Source organism: Somniosus microcephalus, unplaced genomic scaffold, assembly GCF_052327205.1.
Source record: "Somniosus microcephalus isolate GS21.2 unplaced genomic scaffold, FLI_Smic_1.0 unresolved_chr8, whole genome shotgun sequence".
NCBI lineage: Eukaryota > Metazoa > Chordata > Chondrichthyes > Squaliformes > Somniosidae > Somniosus > Somniosus microcephalus.
This window is the reverse complement of record NW_028225186.1, coordinates 35,370,026-35,392,158: the sequence shown is the minus strand read 5'-3', so window position 1 is coordinate 35,392,158 and position 22,133 is coordinate 35,370,026. Positions and strand designations below refer to the sequence as shown.

Below are 22,133 nucleotides of genomic sequence, written 5' to 3'. Positions count from 1 at the left end.
CACGGTCTTTTTACACACTTTTTGATTCGTGTTCAGTTTTATAAAACCAAACCGTGTTCCCACTTAGTAGCTGAAGGTGATTCCCTACCAAACACTGCAGGGCTCTTTATTAATTACTATTTTTGATGCTGCTTTGTGTTTGTATTGCTTACTAGTTCCCAACAAATCCACAATATCTAATTGATGCCGATAAATTATTAGTGTTCCAATTGGAACAACAGCTTTGGGTTAATCAGTGTAATAAAGTGCAGTGGAGGGAATTCTGATCAATTTCGGGGCCAGTGATCGCCACAGGGAGCCGATGAAATAAAATAAAGAATTTGCATCAAAGTCGCTGCGAGCAGGGTTCGAACCTGCGCGGGGAAACCCCATTGGATTTCAAGTCCAACGCCTTAACCACTCGGCCATCGCAACTGCACATTAACAGTGAGAAAATACTTCCTACTGTGAGTGAGTCAGGAACTAGCTCAGAGAAGACAGGTCACAAATACTCACCGATAAATCCAGCAGGGAATTCAGGATTAACATCTTTGGCCAAAGAGTGCTGAGAATGCAGTAGTTGAGGCGAATACTACAGATGCATTTAAGAGGAAGGGAGAAAGGAATAGAAGGATATGTTGATAGGATTTTTTAAATTCGTTTATGGGATGTGGGTGCGCTGGCAAGGCCAGCATTAAATGCCCATCCCTAATTGCCTCTTGAGAAGGTGGTGGTGAGCCGCCTTCTTGAACCGCTGCAGTCCGTGTGGTGAAGGTACTCCCACAGTGCTGTTAGGGAGGGAGTTCCAGGATTTTGACATAGTGACGATGAAGGATCGGCAATATACTTCTAAGTCAGATTGGTGTGGGACTTGGAGGGGAACTTGGAGGTGGGGGTGTTCCCATGCACCTGCTGCGCTTGTCCTTCTAGGTGGAAGAGGTTGCGTGTTTGGCAGGTGCTGCTGAAGAAGCCTTGGTGAGTTGCTGCAGTGCATCTTGTAGATGGTATGCACTGCAGCCACGGTGCGCTGGTGGTGGAGGGAGTGAATGTTTAAGATGGTGGATGGGGTACCAATCAAGCGGGCTGCTTTGTCCTGGATGGTGTCGAACTTCTTGAGTGTTGTTGGAGCTGCACTCATCCAGGCAAATGGAGAGTATTCCATCAAACTCCTTACTTGTGCCTTGTAGATGGTAGAAAGGCTTTGGGGAGTCAGGAGGTGAGACACCCGACGCAGAATGCCTAGCCTCTGACCTTCTCTTGTTGTCACAGTATTTATGTTCAATGGTAACCCCCAGGATGTTGGTGGTCAGCTCCTTTGTTCATGTTGGACCAAGGTTTTAATGAAGTCGGGAGCCGAGTGCTCTTGGCAGAACCCAGACCAGGCATCAATGAGCAGGTTATTGGTCAGTAAGTGCCACTTTACAGCACTGTGGATGACACCTTCCATCACTTTGCTGATGATTGAGAGTAGAGAGTAGACTGATGGGGCGGGAATTGGCTGGATTGGATTTGTCCTGCTTTTTGTGGACAGGACATACCTGGGCAGTCGTCCACATTGTTGGATAGATGCCAGTGTTGTAGCTGTACTAGAACAGCTTGGCTGGAGCACAAGTCTTCAGAATGATAGCCGGGGTGTTGTCAAGGCCCAGAGCCATTGCTATATCCAGTGTGCTCAGCCTTTTCTTGATATCACGTGGAGTGAATCGAATTGGCTGAAGGCTGGCTTCTGTGATGGTGGGGACCTCAGGAGGAGGCTGATATGGATCAGGCCAGGTTGTCCGTATAGTTTCATTTTTATTATTTTGTTTCGTAGCGGTTTGTTACAACTAAGTGGCTTACTAGGCAATTTCAGAGGGCAGTTAAGAGTCAACCACATTGCTATGGGACTGGAGTCACACAAAGGCCAGACCAGGTAAGGACGGCAGATTTCTTTCCCTGAAAGACATTAGTGAACCAGATGGGTTTTTACGACAATCCGATAGTTTCATGGTTACCATTACTGATTCTAGTTTATTTGGGGGGTGAGGAGAAATAGAGAAGGAGGAGGCTCGTGTGGAGACCAGTTCGTGCGAATGGACTGTTTCTGTGGGGCAGACTCTATAATATTATGTAACACCCGTTTTAATCAGACACAGAATGATCCGGGACTGACAGCACATCCCTTTTAAACAGACACAGCATGACCAGGGACTTACAGCACATCCCTTTTAAACAGACACAGAATGACCCGGGACTGACAGCACATCCCTTTTAAACAGACACAGAATGACCCGGGACTGACAGCACATCCCTTTTAAACAGACACAGAGTGATCCTGGACTGGCAGTACATCCCTTTTAAACAGACACAGAATAATCCGGGACTGACAGCACATCCCTTTTAAACAGACACAGAATAATCCGGGACTGAAAGCATGTCCCTTTTAAACAGACACAGAATGATCCGGGACTGACAGCACATCCCTTTTAAACAGACACAGAATAATCCGGGACTGACAGCATGTCCCTTTTAAACTGACACAGAATAAACCGGGACTGACAGCATGTCCCTTTTAAACAGACACAGAATGATCCGGGACTGAAAGTAGACCCCTTTTAAACAGACACAGAATGATCCGGGACTGAAAGTAGACCCCTTTTAAACAGTCATGGAATGCTGCCTGACCTGCAGAGTGTTTCCAGCATTTCATCTGTTTATATTTCAGATTTCCAGCATCAACACTATTTTGCTTTTGTAACAGATTTTTACATAATTGGCTCTGTGGCGCAATGGATAGTGCATTGAACTTCTACTTATATGATCAGATTAAGGTATTCAAAGGTTGTGGGTTCGAGTCCCACCAAAGTCGGGGTTAGGGTTCGGTGGTTCTTTCACTAACGGTACATTTTGCAGTAAATCGGTAATTCAGAGAAGGGAAACTACCGCCCGACACTTTCCCTCTGAGTACTCTGAACCCCTGAGTCAGTTACACAGAAGCAGGAGGAGGCCATTCAGTCCCATGGCCGTTTTACATAGGAACAGGAGGAGACCATTCAGTCCCATGACCCTTTTACACAGTAACAGGAGGAGGCCATTCAGCCCCTTTAGCCTGTTATACTGGAACAGTAGCAGGCCATTCAGCCCCTCGAGCATGTTACACAGGGACAAGAGGAGGCCTTTAACGCCTCGAGCCTGTTGCATTGGACAGGAGGAAGCCGTTCAGCGATACAAGATCTGTACAAGAACAGTAGAACTCCATTCAGCCCCTCGAACCTGCTACATAGGATGAAGAGGAGGCAAATCAGACCCATGATCCAGTTATAAAGGAACAGGAGGAGGCAATTCAAACCCACGAGTCTGTTTCACAGGAACAGCAGGAGGCCATTCAGCCCCTCAAACCTGCCACACATGAACAGGAGGAGGACATTCAGTCCCTCAAGCCTGCTACACTGGAACAGGAGGAGGCAATTCAGACACACGAGTCTGTTATACGGGAACAGGAGGAGGCCATTCAGCCCCTCAAGCCTGTTATACATGAACAGGAGGAGGCCATTCAGCCCCTCGAGCCTGTTATACATGCACAGGAGGATGCCATTCAGCTCCTCGAGCCTGTTACACAGTAACAGGAGGAGGCCATTCAGCCCCTCAAGCCTGTTACATAGGAACAAGAGGAGACAATTCAGACACACGAGCCTGTTATACAGGAACAGGGGGAGGCAATTCAGCCTGTCGAGCATGTTATACAGGAAAAGGAGGAAGCCATTCAGCCCCTCAAGCCTGTTAGACAGGAACAGGAGGAGGCCATTCAGCCCCTCGAGCCGGTTACACAGGAATAGGAGGAGGCCATTCCGCCCTTCAAGCCCGTTATACATGAAAAGGAGGAGGCCATTCAGCCCCTCGAGCCTGTTATACATGCACAGGAGGATGCCATTCAGCCCCTTGAGCCTGTTACACAGGAACAGGAGCAGGCCATTCAGCCCCTTGAGTCTGTTATACAGGAACAGGAGGAGGCCATTCAGCCCTTCGAGTCTGTTATAAAGGAACAGGAGGAGGCCAATCATCTCCTCGGGTATGTTACACATAAACAGGAAGAGGCCATTCAGCCCATCGAGCATATCATACAGGAACAGGAGGAGGCCATTCAGCCCCTCGAGCCTGTTATGCAGGAACAGGAGGAGGCTATTCAGCCTTTTGTGCAGGAAAAGGAGGAAGCCAATCAGCCCCTCAAGCCTGTTACACAGGAACATCATGGGCAAGGAAACCTCCTGCTGATTACCACCTACCACCCTCCCTCAGCTGATGAATCAGTGCTCCTCCCTGTTGAACACCACTTGGAAGAAGCACTGAATGCAGCAAGGGCACAGAATGTACTCTGGGTGGGGACCTCAATGCCCATCACCAAGAGTGGCTCGGTAGCAGCACTACTGACCAAGTTGTTCGAGTCCTGAAGGACATAAGCTGCCAGTCTGGGCCTGCGGCAGGTGGTAAGGGAACCAACACCAGGGGAAAACCTATTTGATCGCCCCCTGACCAATCTACCTGTCACAGATGCAAAACAGCTCAAAAAGTATTCATTGGCTGTAAAGCACTTTGGGATGTCCTGAGGTCGTGAAAGGCCTGCAGAAATGCAAGTCTTTCTTTTACAGCCTTCAAAGACAGTGACTTAGCGGGCAAAGACCAGAAACAGGGATGGTACTATAGATAAGCTTTGCAGATGGGCCGGTTAGCTCAGTTGGTTACAGCATGGTGCTAATAACGCCAAGGTTGCGGGTTCGATCCCCGTGCGGGTCATTTATTTTTCGAGGGAAGGTTAGTTTCTTAATTTTGTAATTTGTGAGGAGTTTAAAAGATTAAAAAGTTTGGAAGGAAAGTCACACGGGACCTACAAAGCTGCAAAATCTTAGTTCTACCGAGAGTTCACGGACCTGAAAGGTTAACCCTGTGTTTTTCTGTCCACAGGTGTTCCCTGACCTGTGGAGCGTTTCCAACATTTAATGAACAATTTCAGATCCAGCATCTGCTGCATTTCGCTTTATATTTTACCGCAGTGTCCTCGCTTCTATTAACAAAAGTCAAAATTAAATTGTAGCTAACGGAAAATGGGCTTTGTTGTCCCTGTGAGCATTGGTGGTTCAGGTGTAGAATTCTCACCTTCCATGCGGGCGATCTGGGGTTCGATTCCTGGCCAATGTACGTTAACATTTTTAACAATTTATTTCAGAGCAAACACATCACATGAAACATTAATAATAAATTAGCTGTTCCTGTGTAACTGGATCAAGGGAATTAATGGCCTCCACCTGTACTGTGTAACAGGCTTGAGGGGCTGAATGTCCTCCTGTTCCATTGTAACAGGCTCGAGGGGCTGAATGGCCTCCTGTTCCAGTGTAACAGGCTTGAGGGGCTGAATGGCCTCCTCCTGATCCTGTGCAACATGCGCGAGGGGCTGAATGGGCTCCTCCTGTTCTTGTGTAACAGGCTCGAGGGGCTGAATGGCCTCCTCCTGTGTAACAGGCTCGAGGGGCTGAATGGCCTCCTGTTCCAATGTAACGGGCTTGAGGAACTGAATGGCCTCCTCCTGTTCCTGTTTGACAGGCTCAAGGGGCTGAATGGCCTCCTCCTGTTCCTGTTTGACAGGCTCGAGGGGCTGAATGGCCTCCTCCTGTTCCTGTTCGACAGGCTCGAGGGGCTGAATGGCCTCCTCCTGTTCCGGTTTGACAGGCTCGAGGGGCTGAATGGCCTACTCCAGTTCCGGTTTGACAGGCTCGAGCGGCTGAATGGCCTCCTCCTGTTCCTGTTTGACTGGCTCGAGGGGCTGAATGGGCTCCTCCTGTTCCGGTTTGACAGTCTCGAGCGGCTGAATGGCCTCCTCCTGTTCCTGTTTGACAGGTTCAAGGGGCTGAATGGCCTCCTGTTCCAGTGTAACAGGCTTGAGGGGCTGAATGGCCTCCTCCTGTTCCTGTGCAACATGCTCGAGGGGCTGAATGGCCTCCTCCTGTTCCTGTGTAACAGGCTCGAGGGGCTGAATGGCCTCCTCCTGTGTAACAGGCGCGAGGGGCTGAATGGCCTCCTGTTCCAGTGTAACGGGCTCAAGGGGCTGAATGGCCTCCTCCTGTTCTTGTTTGTCAGGCTCGAGGGGCTGAATGGCCTCCTCCTGTTCCTGTTTGACAGGCTCGAGGGGCTGAATGGCCTTCTCCTGTTCCTGTTCGACAGGCTCGAGGGGCTGAATGGCCTCCTCCTGTTCCAGTTTGACAGGCTCGAGGGGCTGAATGGCCTCCTCCTGTTCCGGTTTGACAGGCTCAAGGGGCTGAATGGCCTCCTCCTGTTCCTGTTTGACAGGCTCAAGGGGCTGAATGGCCTCCTCCTGTTCCTGTGTAACAGGCTCGAGGGACTGAATGGCCTCCTCCTGTTCCTGTTCGACAGGCTCAAGGGGCTGAATCGTCTCCTCCTGTCCCGGTTTGACAGGCTCGAGGGGCTGAATGGCCTCCTCCTGTTCTTGTGTAACAGGCTCGAGGGACTGAATGGCCTCCTCCTGTTCTTGTTCGACAGGTTCAAGGGGCTGAATGGTCTCCTCCTGTCCCGGTTTGACAGGCTCGAGGGACTGGATGGCCTCCTCCTGTTCCGGTTTGACAGGCTCAAGAGGCTGAATGGACTCCTCCTGTTCCGGTTTGACAGGCTCGAGGGGCTGAATGGGCTCCGCCAGTTCTGGTTTGACAGGCTCGAGGGGCTGAATGGACTCCTCCTGTTCCTATTGAACCATGTTTCAGGAACTGATGTGTCTGATGTTCCGATTGTGCCCTCTGCTGTCCCGGCGCAGAAAGAAACACAGTGCCAGTGTATATAACCCCAAGTCCTTGTACTTTCTTTCTTTCTTTGAATCTTTCTTTCATTGCTTGCTTTTCTGTGCCATATGCTCCTTAATCTATTGTTGCTTAGTGATAGATGTGTTCATATTTGCCGGTTTCAACGTGTTCATTGCTTCTGCTGATTTGAATTGTGTCGAAAAAGTGAACTGAATTTCTCCACCTGTATGAAGCATCGTTGGGTTCGAAGCTGTTTTTGTTTCAATCAAACAAACGCACAGATTTCTCGAACTCGCTGAGCCTTTCCTGGCCAGTATTTGTTTCTTGCTTCCTTGCATTTGGAAAGGCCCAGGCTTCATCCCCGGCCTGTGCTGAGGGAGCTGACCTGAGCCTGGGCAGCGTTTACAATTGCTGCCTGTGGCCCTGTGTTAGGGAGATGGTGAATGAGCCTGGCTTCTTGTCCACTCGCCCTGCTGGCTGTGGGCAATGGCTGAACAGAGGACCAGTTGTGATGGGTGTCAGCAGGAGGGGAGAGGTGGAGAAGGGAAGGTGTAAAGATAAAGAAAGGGGCTCCCAGCTGTGACAGCTTCTGCTGCCCGCAGTAGGCAGTTTGGACAGTGGGTTACCACAGCCCATGACACACACGAGCCAATCCAGCCTCCTCGTGGACTGCCTTCACTTACACTTCTCCTTTTTAAGATGAAACTGTCATTTCATTCATGTGACGTCTAAACCACATCCCCTCTGATTGTCATTTCAAAACCATTGCACTTACAGTCTCAGCTCATCATCGGCAAACCCCAGCTGCAAGTAGGTGAGATTTACAATCTCTTAATGATCAATGATCTTTCACAGGAACGTGTCAAATCAGTGCTATGTTGTTAAAGTCAACACAGGATGTCAAGGTCTTAGAGAGGGTGCAGAGGAGATTTACCAGAATGGTACCAGGGATGAGGGAATTCAATTATGTGGAGAGACTGGAGAAGCTGGGATTGTTCTCCTTAGAGCAGAGAGGGTTAAGAGGAGATTTGATTGAGATTTTCAAACTTATCAATAGTTTTGATAGCGTAAATAAGAAGAAAGTGTGTCCACTGGCAGAAGGTTCGGTAACCAGAGGACACAGATTTATGGTGATTGGCAAAAGATCCAGAGGTGACATGAGGCAACATTTTTTTTAAGCAGCAAGTTGTTGTGATCTGGAATGCGCTGCCTGAAAGGGCGGTGGAAGCAGATTCAATAGTGACTTTCAAAAGGCAGTTGAATAAATACATGAAGGAAAAACATTACAGGGCTATGGGGAAAGGGCAGGTGAATGAAATTAATTGCAGAGCTCTTTCAAAGTGCCGGCGCAGGGCTATGGGGAGAGAGTGGGGCACTGTGATTTTTTGTGATTGATACAGGGCTATGGGGTGTGAGCGGGGCAGTGTGATTAGTTTGGGATTGATTCAGGGCTATGGGGTGAGAGCGGACCAGTGGGATTAGTTTGTGATTGATACAGGTCTATGGGGTGTGAGCGGGGCAGTGGGATTAGTTTGGGATTGATTCAGGGCTATGGGGTGAGAGCGGGGCAGTGGGATTAGTTTTTGATTGATACAGGTCTATAGGGAGATAGCGGGTCAGTGGGATTAGTTTGGGATTGTTACAGGGCTTTGGGGAGAGAGCGGGGCAGTGGGATTAGTTTGGGATTGATACAGGCCTATGGGGTATGAGCGGGGCAGTGGGATTAGTTTGGGGATTGATACAGGGCTATGGGGAGATAGCGGGTCAGTGGGATTAGTTTGGGATTGTTACAGGGCTTTGGGGAGAGAGCGGGGCAGTGGGATTAGTTTGGGATTGTTACAGGGCTTTGGGGAGCGAGTGGGGCAGTGGGATTAGTTTGCGATTGATACAAGTCTATGGGGAGATAGTGGGCCAGTGGGTTTAGTTTAGTATTGCTGTGGCAAAGACACAGAATTAACACAGTGGGCCGAATGGTCCCCGCTGCTCTGTAAATATCTATTGTTGGAGACTCCTCGGCAGCTTTTAACACACCATTTGGTGTACATTTCCTCTCCATATTCTTCTCTAAATGTTCACTGACGGTTCCTTGACAGCTACCCAGGCTCCCTGTTTTTCGTGTTAGCAGCAAATGTCGATACTTCTGCCTCCTGTACCCAAGTCCAGATTGTTGAAATAGCAAGAAGGGCAACGGTCGCAGCAGTGATGCAGGGGGGCCAACTCTTTACATCGTCCAGTCAAAAAAACACCCAATAACTACCGCACTCTGCTTCTGTCTTTTAACCAGCTTCCTGGTTTCTAGAACGGTTTCTAGTTGAGTATTAATTTTATCCCATATAAGGACATAGAAACATAGAAACATAGAAGATAGGAGCAGGAGTTGGCCATTCGGCCCCTCGAGCCTGCTCCGCCATTCAATGCGATCATGGATGATCATCCAAATTCAGTACCCGGCCCTTGCTTTCTCCCCATACTCCTTGGTCCCTTTAGCCTTAAGAAATATATCCAACTTCTTCTTGAATATATTTAATGAACTGGCCTCTACTGCCTTCTGTGGTAGAGAATTCCACAGGTTCACCACTCTCTGGGTGAAGAAATTCCTCCTCATCTCAGTCCTAAATGGCTTACCCCTTATCCTTAGACAGTTACCCCTGGTTCTGGACTCCCCGGCCATCGAGAACATCCTTCCTGTATCTAGTCTGTCTAGTCCTGTTAGAATTTTATAAGTTTCAATGAGATGCCCTCTCATTCTTCTAAACTCCAGCGAGTGTAAGCCCAATCGACCCAATCTCTCCTCATACGTCATTCCTGCCATCCCAGGCATCAGCCTGGTGAATCTTCGCTGAACTCCTTCCATGGCAAGAACATCCTTCCTCAGATAAGGCGACCAAAACTGCACACAGTACTCACGATGCGGTCTCACCAAGGCCCTGTAAAACTGCAGCAAGACATCCTTGTTCCTGTACTCAAACCCTCTCGCTAAGAAGGCCAACATAGCATTTGCCTTCTTAACTGCCTGCTGCACCTGCATGCTTACCTTCAGCGACTGCTGTACAAGGACACCCAGGTCTCGTTGCACTTCCCCTTCTCCCAATCTATTGCTATTCAGATAATAATCTGCCTTCCTGTTTTTGACACCAAAGTGGATAACCTCGCATTTATCCACGTTATATTGCATCTGCCATGCTTTTGCCCAATCACCCAACCTGTCCAAATCATACTGGAGTTTCTCGGCATCCTCCTCACAGCACACACGCCCACCCAGCTTTGTGTCATCTGCAAACTTGGAGATATTACATCTAGTTCCCTTGTCTAGATCATTATTATATATTGTGAATAGCTGGGGTCCAAGGACCGATCCCTGCGGTGCCCTACTAGTTACTGCCTGCCGCTCGGAAAAAGACCCATTTATTCCAACTCTTTGTCAACTGTCTGCCAACCAGTTCTCTATCCAAGTCAATACCTTGCCCCCAATCCCATGTGCCTTAACTTTACACGCTAATCTCTTCTGCAGGACCTTATCGAAAGCCTTTTGAAAGTCCAAATACACCACATCCACTGGTTCTCCATTGTCTATTATACCAGCTACATCCTCAAAAAATTCCAGTAGATTAGTCAAGCACGATTTACCTTTTGTAAATCCATGTTGACTTTGTCTGATCCTGTCACTGTTTTCCAAGTGCTCTGCTATTACATCTTTTATAATGGACTCTAGCATTTTCCCCACTACCGATGTCAGGTTTACCGGTCTGTAATTCCCATTTTTCTCTCTACCACCTGTTTTGAATAGTGGGGTAACATTAGCTACCCTCCAATCTATGGGTACTGTTCCAGATTCCATCGAATGTAGGAAGATGATCAACAATGCATCTACTATTTCTAGGGCCACTTCCTTAAGTACCCTAGGATGTAGATTATCAGCCCCTGGGGATTTATCGGCCTTCAATCCCGTCAATTTCCCTAACACCATTTCCCTACAAATACTGATTTCTTTCAGTTCCTCCCTTTCATCAGACCCGATAAGACCAGAAGAACATAAGAAATAGGAGCAGGTGTAGGCCAATCGGCCCCTCGAGCCTGCTCCGCCATTCAATAAGATCATGGCTGATCTGATCCTAGCCGCCAATCTACTATCACAGAACCATCTCCTGAACCTAACAGAATTAGACACACGAAATAGGAGCAGGATCAGGCTACACAGCCTCTGGGCCCGCTCCGCTACCAACAGGGCCATGTCCGATCCGAACCTAGACTCATTTCCAAATTCCTGCCCGCTCCCCGTAACCCTAAATTCCCTTTACTTCTAGGAAACTGTTTTAAATTTATGTAATGATGAAGCTTCTACAGCTTTTTGGGGCAGCATATTCCATGGACCTACCACCCTCTGAGTGAAGTAGTTCCTCCTCATCTCAGTTTTGAAAGAGCAGCCCCTTATTCTAAGACTATGCCACCTAGTTCTAGTTTCACCCATCATCGGGAACATCCTCCCCGCATCCACCCGATCAAACCCCTTCACAATCTTATATGTTTCAATAAGATCGCCTCTCATTCTTCTGAACTCCAATGAGTAGAGTCCCAATCCTCATATATCCATCCCTTCATCCCCGGGATTAACCGAGTGAACCTTCTTTGTTCTGACTCGAGAGCAAGTATGTCTTTTCTTAAGTATGGACACCAAAACTGTATGCAGTATTCCAGGTGCGGTCTCACCAATAACTTGTACAACTGAAGCAATACCTCCCTATTTTCATATTCTATCCCCCTAGCAATGAAAGCCAACATTCCATTGGCCTTCTTAATCACTTGCTGCACCTGCATACTAACCTTTTGAGTTTCATGCACCAGGACCCCCAGATCCCTTTGTACTTCAGTACTTTCCAGTTTCTTGCCATTAATATAATAACTTGCTCTACGATTTTTCCTGCCAAAGTGCATAACCTCACACTTTCCAGTATTGTATTCCATCTGCCAAATCTCTGCCCACTTACTTAGCCTGTCTATGTCCCCTGCAGGTTTTTTATGTCCTCCTCACTCACTACTTTCCCTCCCATCATAGTATCATCTGCAAACTTTGATATGTTACACTCGGTCCCCTCCTCCAAATCGTTAATATAGATTGTAAAGAGTTGGGGGCCCAGCACTGACCCCTGCGGAACACCACTAGTTACTGATTGCCAGTCTGAGAATGAACCATTTATCCCAACTCTCTGCCTTCTGTTAGATAGCCAATCCTCCATCCATGCCAGAATATTACCCCCAATCCCGTGATTTTTTATCTTAAGCAATAATCTTTTGTGTGGCACCTTGTCAAATGCCTTTTGGAAGTCTAAATACACTACGTCCACTGGTTCCCCTTTATCCACCCTATATGTTACTTCCTCAAAGAACTCCAGCAACTTTGTCAAACATGACTTCCCCTTCATAAAACCATGCTGACTTTGTCCTATTAAATTATGATTATCCAAATGTCCTGTTACTGTCTCCTTAATAATGGACTCCAAAATTTTACCTACCACAAAGTTTACGCTAACCGGTTTATCGTTTCCAGCCTTCTGTCTACTGCTCTTTTTAAATAAGTGTGTTACATTAGCAGTTTTCCAGTCTGCTGGGACCTTTGCTGAGTCCAGGGAGTTTTGGAAAATTACTACCAATGCATCCACAATCCCGACCGCCACTTCCCTCAAGACCCGAGGATGTAAGCCATCAGGTCCAGGTGATTTATCCGCCTTGAGTCCCATTATTTTACCGAGTACCACTTCCTCAGTGATTTTGATCGTGTTTAGCTCCTCCCCACCTATAGTCCCCGGTTTGTCCAGTGTTGGGATATTCTTAGTGTCCTCTACTGTAAAGACTGCTACAAAATATTCATTCAGTGTTTTTGCCATCTCCATATTTCCCATCATTAATTTCCCGGTCTCATCCTCTAAGGGACCAACATTTACTTTAGCCACCCTTTTTCTTTTTATATAACTATAAAAACTCTTACTATCTGTTTTTATATTTTTTGCTAATTTACTTTCATAATCTATCTTCCCTTTCTTAATCAATCTTTTTGTTATTTTTTGCTGTCTTTTAAAGTTTTCCCAATCCTCTAACCTCCCACTAGAATTGGCTACCTTATATGCCCTTTTTCTTTAGTCAAATACTATCCTTAATTTCTTTACTTAGCCACAGATGGCTGTCTTTTCTTTTACACCCTTTTCTTCTCAGTGGAATATATTTTTTTTGGAAGTTATAAAATAACTCCTTAAATGTACACCACTGATCATGTATCGTCTTACCCTTTAATCTATTTTCCCAATCCAACCTAATCAATACCGCTCTCATACGTTCATAGTCTCCTTTATTCAAGCTTAACACGCTTGTTTGAGATCCAACCTTCTCACCCTCTAATTGAATATGGAATTCAACCATGTTATGGTCACTCATTACAAGGGGATCCTTTACTAGGACATTTTTAATTAATCCTGTCTCGTTACACAGGACCAGATCTAAGGTTACTTGCCCCCTGGTCGGTTCAGTTACATACTGCTCAAGAAACCCATCCCTAATACACTCAATGAACTCATCCACAAGGCAGCCCTGCCCAATTTGATTTGTCCAATTAATATGATAGTTAAAATCCCCCATAATTATAGATGTTCCCTTATTACAAGCCTCAACTATTTCCTGATTGATACTCCGTCCAACAAAGTTGCAACTGTTCGGAGACCCATAGACTACGCCCACTAGTGTTTTTTTTCCCCTTATTATTCCTTACCTCCACCCAAACTGTTTCATTATCCTGACCTTTTGACCCAATATCATTTCTCTGTATTACAGTGGTTCCTTCCTTTATTAACATAGCAACCCCACCTCCCCTTCCTTCCTGCCTGTCCTTCCTGATCGTTAAATAACCTGGTATGTTTAATTCCCAGGCATTGTCACCCTGCAGCCATGTTTCTGTAATGGCCACAAGATCATACCCATATGTAGTTATTTGTGCCATTAACTCGTCTATTTTGTTACGAATGCTACGTGCATTCAGTTAGAGAATTTTCAAATATTTCTTTTTTAATTCATTGATGGGATGTGGGCGTCGCTGGCTAGGCCTGCATTTAGTGCCCATCCCTAATTGCCCTTGAGAAGATGGTGGTGAGCCGCCTTCTTGAACCGCTGCAGTCTATATGGTGTAGGTACACCCACAATGCTGTTAGGAAGGGATTTCCAGGATTATGGCCCAGCGACAGTGAAGGAGTGGCGATACAGGTCCAAGTCAGGATGGTGTGTGGCTTGGAGGGGAACTTGTAGGTGGTGATGTTCCCATGCGTCTGCTACCCTTGTCCTTCTAAGTGGTAGAGGTCGCGGGTTTGGAAGGTGCTGTTGAAGGAGCTTTGGCGAGTTGCTGCAGTGCATCTTGTAGATGGTACACACTGCAGCCACAGTGCGCCGGTGGTGGAGGGAGTGAATGTTGAAAATGGTGGATGGAGTTCCAATCAAGTGGGCTGCTTTATCCTGAATGGTGTCGAGCTTCTTGAGTGTTGTTGGAGCTGCACTTATCCAGGCAAGTGGAGAGTATTCCATCACACTCCTGACTTGTGCCTTGTAGATGGTGGAAAGGCTTTGGGGAGTCAGGAGGTGAGACACTCGCCACAGAATTCCCAGCCTCTGGCCTGCTCTTGTAGCCACAGTATTTTTATGGCTGGTCCAGTTCAGTTACTGATCAATGGTAACCCCCAGGATGCTGATAGTGGGGGATTCAGCGATGGTAATGCCATTCAATGTCATGGGGAGATGGTTAGAGTCTCGCTTGTTGGAGATGGTCATTGCCTGGCACTTGTTTGGTGCGAATGTTGCTTGCCACTTGTCAGCCCAAGTCTGAATGTTGTCCAGGTCTTGCTGCATAGGGAAATGGACTGCGTCAGTATCTGACAATTCTCGAATGGTGCTGAACAGTGTGCAATCATCAGCGAACATCGCCACTTCTGACCTTATGATGGAGGGAAGGTCATTGATGAAAAAGCTGAAGATGGTTGGGCCTAGGACACTGCCCTGAGGAACTCCTGCAGTGATGTCGTGTGATTGAGATGAATGACCTCCAACAACCACAGCCAACTTCCTTTGTGCTAGGTATGATTCCAACCAATGGAGAGTTTTCCCCTTGATTCCCATTGACTTCAGTTTTGCTAGGGCTCCTTGATGCCACACTCGATCAAATGCTGCCTTGATGTCAAGGGCAGTCACTCTCACCTCACCTCTTGAGTTCAGCTCTTTTGTCCATGTTTGGACCAAGGCTGTAATGAGGTCAGGAGCTGAGTGGCCCTGGCGGAACCCAAACTGGGCGTCAGTTAGCAGGTTATTGCTGAGTAAGTGCCGCTTGATAGCACTGTCGAAGACACCTTCCATCACTTTGCTGATGATTGAGAGTACACTGATGGGACGTTAATTGGCCGGGTCGGATTTGTCCTGCTTTTTGTAGACAGGACATACTTCGGCAATTTTCCACATTGCCAGGTAGATGCCAGTGTTGTAGCTGTACTGGAACAGCTTGGCTAGGGGCGCAGCTAGTTCTGGAGCACAAGTCTTCAGTACTATTGCCGGAATGTTATCAGGGCCCATAGCCTTTGCAGTATCCAGTGTCTTCAGCCGTTTCTTGACATCACGTGGAGTGAATTGAATGGGCTGAAAACTGGCATCTGTGAAGCTGGGGACCTAAGGAGGAGGCCGAGATGGATCATCCACGCGGCACTTCTGGCTGAAGAGGTTGCAAATGCTTCAGCCTTGCCTTTTGCACTCAGGTGCTGGGCTCCACCATCATTGAGGATGGGGATATTTTTGGAGCCTCCTCCTCCTGTTAACTGTTTAAGTGTCCACCACCACTCACGACCGGATGTGGCAGGACTGCAGAGCTTTGATTTGATCCGATGGTTGTGAGATCGCTTAGCTCTGTCTATCGCATGTTGCTTCTGTTGTTTGGTATGCAAGTAGTCCAGTGTTGGAGCCTCACCAGGTTGACACCTCGTTTTTCGGTATGCCTGGCGCTCTCCTGCACTCTTCGTTAAACCAGGGTTGATCTCCCAGCTTGATGGTAATGGTAGAGTGAGGGATATGCCGGGCCATGAGGTTGCAGATTGTGGTTGAATACAATTCTGCTGCTGTTGATGGCCCACAGCGCCTCATGGATGCCCAGTTTTGAGTTGCCAGATCTGTTCGAAATCTGTCCCATTTAGCACGGTGGTAGTGCCACACAACACGGTGGAGGGTATCCTTAGCATGAAGACGGGACTTCTTCTCCACAAGGACTGTTCGGTGGTCACTTCCACCAATGCTGTCATGGACAGATGCATCTGCAACAGGTACATTGGTGAGGACGAGATCAAGTAGGTTTTTCCCTCTTGTTGGATTCCCTCACCACCTGTCGCAGACCCAGTCTGGCAGCTATGTCCTTTAGGACTTGTCCAGTTGTGGTGCTAACGAGCCACTCTTAATGGTGGACATTGAATTCCCCCACCCAGAGGATATATTGTGCCCTCGCTACTCTCAGTGCTTCTTCCAATTGGTGTTCAACATGAAGGAGTACTGATTCATCAGCTGAGGGAGGGCGGTAAGTGATAATTAGCAGGAGGTTTCCTTGCCCATGTTTGACTTGATGCCATGAGACCTCATGGGGTCCTGAGTCAATGTTGAGGACTCGCAGGGCTACTCCCTCCCGGCTGTATACCATGGTGCCACCACCTCTGGTGGGTCTGTCCTGCCGGTGGGACAGGACATACCCAGGGATGGTGATGTTGATATCTGGGACATTGTATGTACGGTATGATTCGGTAATTATGACTATATCAGGCTGTTGCTTGACTAGTCTGTGGGACAGCTTTCCCAATTTTGTCACAAGCCCCCTAGATGTTGGTAAGGAGGATTTTGCAGGGTCAACAGGGCTGGGTTTGCTATTGTCGTTTTCGTTTCCGGAGCTGAGGTCGATGCCGGGTGGTCCCTCCGGTCTTATTCTTATTTGTAGCATTTGTTAACAACTGAGTGGTTTGCTGGGCCATTTCAGAGGGCATTAAGAGTCAACCACATTGCTGTGGGTCTGGAGACAAATGTAGGCCAGACCAGGTAAGGTAAGGACGGCAGATTTCCTTCCCAAAAGGACATTAGTGAACCAGATGCGTTTTTACAACAATCGACAATGGCATCATGGTTGCCATTACTGAGACTAACATTTAATTCCAGAATTCAATTGAATTGAATTTAAATTCCACCAGCTGTCGTGGTGGGATTTGAACCCATATTCTCAAAGCATTTTTTGACTGAGTTTTTGGCTTACATAGTCTAGTGACATAACCACGACACCACCGCCTCGCCATGTGACAGTTAGCTGCTGCTTTTGCCCTTTTTATTACTTTACCTTTTACTCCATACCTTCTGCCCCTTCCTGACACGCTCTGGTTTTTAATTTCCCCACTGCTACCTAAGTCTATGACCTTCTCTGTTGTCGTTTTTATTATTTGCTCTCTAGAAACCTCCCCCCCACTAATTACTTTAAAGCCCTCTCTACAGCCCTAGTTATATGATCCGCCAGGACTCTAGTCCCAGCACTGGCAAAGTGAAGCCAGTCCCAACGGAACAGCTCCCTCCTGCCCCAGTACTGGTGCCAGTGTCCCAGGAAGCAAAACACATTTCTCCCACACCAGTCCTTGTGCCACGCATTTAACTCTCTAATTTTATTTGTCCTAGCCAAATTCGCTCGTGGCTCAAGTAATAATCCAGAGAGTATTACCCTTGAGGTTCTGTTTTTTAATTTGTCCCCTAGCTGCTCATACTCCTTTAACAGAACCGGCTTCCTAATCCTATCTACGTCGTTTGTACCAACATGGACCACGACAACTGGATCCACCCCCTCCCACTGCAAGTTTCTTTCCAGGCCAGAGGGGATGTCCTTAACCCCAGCACGGGGTAGGCAACACAGCCTTCGGGACTCTTGCTCTCGGCTGCAGAGAACTCTATCTATCCCCCTAATTATGCTATCCCCTACCACTACAACATTTCTATTTACTCCCCCCTCTTGAATGGCCCCCCGTTCCACGGTGCTGTGACCAGGTTGCTCATCCTCCCTGCAGTCCCTGCTCCTGTCCCCACAGGGAGTAAGATCCTCGAACCTGTTGGACAAGAGCAAGAGCTGCGGCTCCTCCAGCTCTACCTCCTGGATCCCCGTACCTGCCTCACTCGTAGTCACACCGTCCTGTCCGTGACCATGGGCTACATCTGAATTTATTAACTTCATAGGTGTGACCACCTCCTGATACACAGTGTCCAGGTACTTCTCCCCCTCCCTGATGTGTCGCTGTGTCTGAAGCTCAGACTCCAGCTCATCAACACAGAGATGGAGTTCCTGTAGCAGCAGACAATTGTCACAGTCGTAATCACCGTGAGCCTCAATGGGATCACCAGCTCCCACATCTCGCAACAGTAACACATCACCTGCTCCATTCTATGTAATTAATTAATTTTTTTATTGCTAGTTATGGGCACCCTCTGCCCGATTATAGATGCTAGAATCCTCTTTAATTAATTGGATTTAAATTAAATCAATCCCTCTAGTTACACCAGTTAAATGGTTTACCAACAGTCACTCTGCACCAGAAAGGCCTTATTAACTGCAACCCACAGAGTTAAAGTCGGAAAAGAGCACCTAACACCCCACTTACCCTAACTCACACTTACCCAAACTCACAGCACGCTTTGATGAATCGCACTCAGTGCTTGCTCGCACTTGGACTGGTCTTTATATAATGTTTGTTTGTTTACAGCCAAATGAGTCACCCCCACTGAATGGTTAGAAAACTGATTTCCACTGCCTGCTGTGCCAATTTACTCCTACTGCAGTGTAACCTTTTTTTACTCTTCTTAAACCAACAGAATCCGAAACATTTAACTTTTAACCTTTCCCCTTTAGTTAAACTGCTTCAACAATCTTATCGAGAATGATTTAAAGAGAAATAACAATTTAAGAACTCTCACACTTACCCAAACTCACAGCACGGTTTGATGACTCGCACTCAGTGCTTGCTCGCACTAGCTGTCCTGTCCTGCTGCATTCAGGGATCTATGTACATGCACACGAAGGTTCGTTTGATCCTTTGTCCTTCCTAGGGTCCTACCATTCATTGTGCATTCCCTTGCGTTGTTAGTCCACCCAAAATGCAAGACCTCACATTCTTAACGGTTAATTTTCATTTGCCACTGTTCTGCCCATCTGACCAACCCGCTAAAGCATCGTTTAGCCTGAGGCTTCCCACCTCGCTATTTAGCACTCCAGCAAATTTTGTGTCATCTGCGAACTAACTGAACATAGCTCCTACATTCATATCTAAATCATTAATGTACACTACAAGCAGCAACGTAACCAGCACCAATCACTGCAGTACATCACTGGACAAAGGCTTCCAGTCACAAAAACAACAGGATGTGTTGTCAGTCCCAGATCATTCTGTGTCTGTTTAAAAGGAATGTGCTGTCAGTGCTGGATCATTCTGTGTCTGTGTCTATTAAAAGGGATGTGCTGTTAGTCCAGGATCATTCTGCGTCTGTTTGAAATGGGTGTGCTGTCAGTTCAGGATCATTCTGTGGCTGTTTAAAGGGGATGTGCTGTCAGTCCCGGATCATTCTGTGTCTCTTTACAGTGGTGTGCTGTCAGTCCCGGATCATTCTGTGTCTGCGTCTATTAAAAAGGGATGTGCTGTTAGTCCTGGATCAAGCTGTGTCTGTTTGAAGGTGCTGTGCTGTCAGTCCCGGATCGTTCTGTGTCTGTTTAAAAGGGATGTGCTGTCAGTCCTGGATCATTCTGTGTCTGTTTGAAAGGGAAGTGCTGTGAGTACCGGATCATTCTATGGCTGCTTAAAGCGTGTGTTACATAATATTCTAGAGTCTGCACCACAGAAACAGTACATTTGCCCTAACTGGTCTCCACACGTGGCTCCTTCGACTCTACTTCACCTCACCAAAAAGGAAGCTAGCATCAGGGATTGTAACCATGAAACTGTCCGATTGTTTTACAAACCCTTCTGGTTCAATAATGTCCATTAGGGAAGGAAATCTGTTGTCCCTACCTGGCCTGGCCTATATCTGACTTCAGCCCCATAGCAAAATAGTTGACTATTAGCTGCCCTCCGAAATAGCCTAGCAAGACACTCAGTTGAAACAAACCGCTACGAAATAAAATAATAAAAATGAAACTGGACGGGACCACCCGGCCTGATCGATATCAGCCTCCTCCTGGCGTCCCCACCATCCCGCAAGCCAGTCTTCAGCCAATTCGATTCAGTCCATGTGATATCAAGAAACAGCTGAGCGCACTGGATACGGCAAAAGCTATTGTCCCTGACAACACCCCGGCTACGATGCTGAAGACTTGCGCTCCAGAACTAGCCATGCATCTAACCCACCTGTTCAATACAGCTACATTACTGGCATCTATCCAAAAATGTGGAAAACAGCAAGGTATGTCCTGTCCACAAAAAGCAGGACCAATCCAATCTGGCCAATTACCGCCCCATCAGTCTACTCTCCATTATCAGCAATGTGATGGAAGGTGTCATCGACAGTACTGCAAGGCTGCACTTACTCACCAGCAACTGCTCACTGATGCCCAGTTAGGGTTCTGCCAAGACCACTCGGCTCCCAACTTCATTACAGCCTTGGTCCAAACATGGACAAAAAAGCTGAAATCCAGAGGAGAAGTGAGAGTGATTGCCCTTGAAATCCAGGCAGTATTTGACCGAGTGTGGCATCAAGGAGCCCCAGTAAAACTGAATTCATTGGGAATCGTGGGGAAAACTCCCCAGTGATTGGAGTCAAACCAAGCACAAAGGAAGATGGTTGTGGTGATTGAAGGGCAATCATCACAGCCCCAGGACATCGCTGTGGCATAGTGGTTAGCACTGTTGCCTCACAGCACCAGGGACCCGGGTTCGAATCCGGCCTCGGGCGACTGTCTGTGTGGAGTTTGCACATTCTCCCCGTGTTTGCGTGGGTTTCCTCTGGGTGCTCCGGTTTCCTCCCACAGTCCATAGATGTGCGAGTTAGGTTGATTGGCAATGATAATTGACCCTTAGTGTTACGGGGATTGGGTGGGATATGTGTCGGTGCAGGCTCGATGGGCCAAAATGGTCTCTATCTGCACTGTGGGTTTTCTGTGATTCTGTGATTCCTCAGGGCAGCGTACTAGGCCCAACGATCTTCAGCTGCTTCATCAATGGTCTTCGCTCCAACATAAGGTTAGAACTGGGGATGTTCGCTGATGATTGTACAGTGTTCAGTGCCATTCACAACTTCTCAGATGATGAAGCAGTCCATGCCCACATAAAACAAGACCCGGACGATGTTCAGGCTTGGGCTGATAAATTGCAGGTAACATTCACGCCACAGTGTCGGGAGAAGCCGATGAGTATTTAAACTCACTTTTGCAGGCTTTTTTCAGAGGCCCAGTGTCGGGAGAAGCCGGTGAGTATTTAAAATCACGTTCATGGGCTTTTTTCAGAGGCAGACCAATCTCACAGACCAGCAATGGCGTTCTAGAGCCACGTCATGTTTGAAAAAGTGACGCAGGCAAGAGGAAGCAGCTGATTGGGTGCGTACAGCCAGGTGAGTATTTATACAGCTCTATAGTTTGATAGTTAAGGTTAATAGTTTATAAAGTATAGAAGTTTTAATTTTTGTCATTAAAATTTGTAAGGTCTCTGTTGTGTAGCGGGGAGTGCTTGTAAACAAGGGCCCTTAAGTATATCATTTAATTGTAGTGTAATTGGTGGTATTGATTTGATTTAATTTTAATTAATTAAAAGGCAAGTCATGACAGCACACTTCGGCCCCGTTGCATGCTCCTCCTGCACTATGTGGGAAACAGGGACAATTCCTGTGTCCCTGACGACCATGTGTGCGTGAAGTGTATCCAGCTGCAGTTACTGGCAGTCCGCATTGCGGCGCTGGAGCTGCGAATGAATACATATTGGAGTATTAGCGATGCTGAGGACATCGTGGATAGCACGTTTAATGAGTTGGTCACACCGCACGTAAAGGCTGCACAGGCAGGAAGGGAATGGGTGACCACCAGGCAGAGTAGAAGGTGCAGGCAGGTAGTGCAGGGGTCCCGGTGGCCATCCCCCTCTCTAACAGATTCACAACTTTGGATATGGTTGACGGAGATGGATAATCGGGGGAAGGCAGCAGCAGCCAACTTCCTGGCACCATGGGTGGTCCTGCTGCACAGGGCTGGAGGAAAAAGAGCGGAAGAGCTCTAGTGATAGGGGATTCTATTGTAAGGAGAATAGATAGGCGCTTCTCCAACTCCCCCTAGAGAGGACAGTGGACATGGTGAACCTGCGCATTAAGTCGATTGAT

The 22,133-nt window shown here is 47.5% G+C and overlaps 1 non-coding gene across 1 annotated transcript; it reads right to left on the bottom strand.

Moving 5' to 3' along the window:
- Window positions 1–332: 332 nt before the first annotated feature.
- Window positions 333–414, bottom strand: trnas-uga (transfer RNA serine (anticodon UGA)). Its single transcript has one exon. It is a non-coding gene; the product is annotated as a tRNA-Ser (tRNA).
- Between the last annotated feature and the right edge of the window lie 21,719 nt (window positions 415–22,133).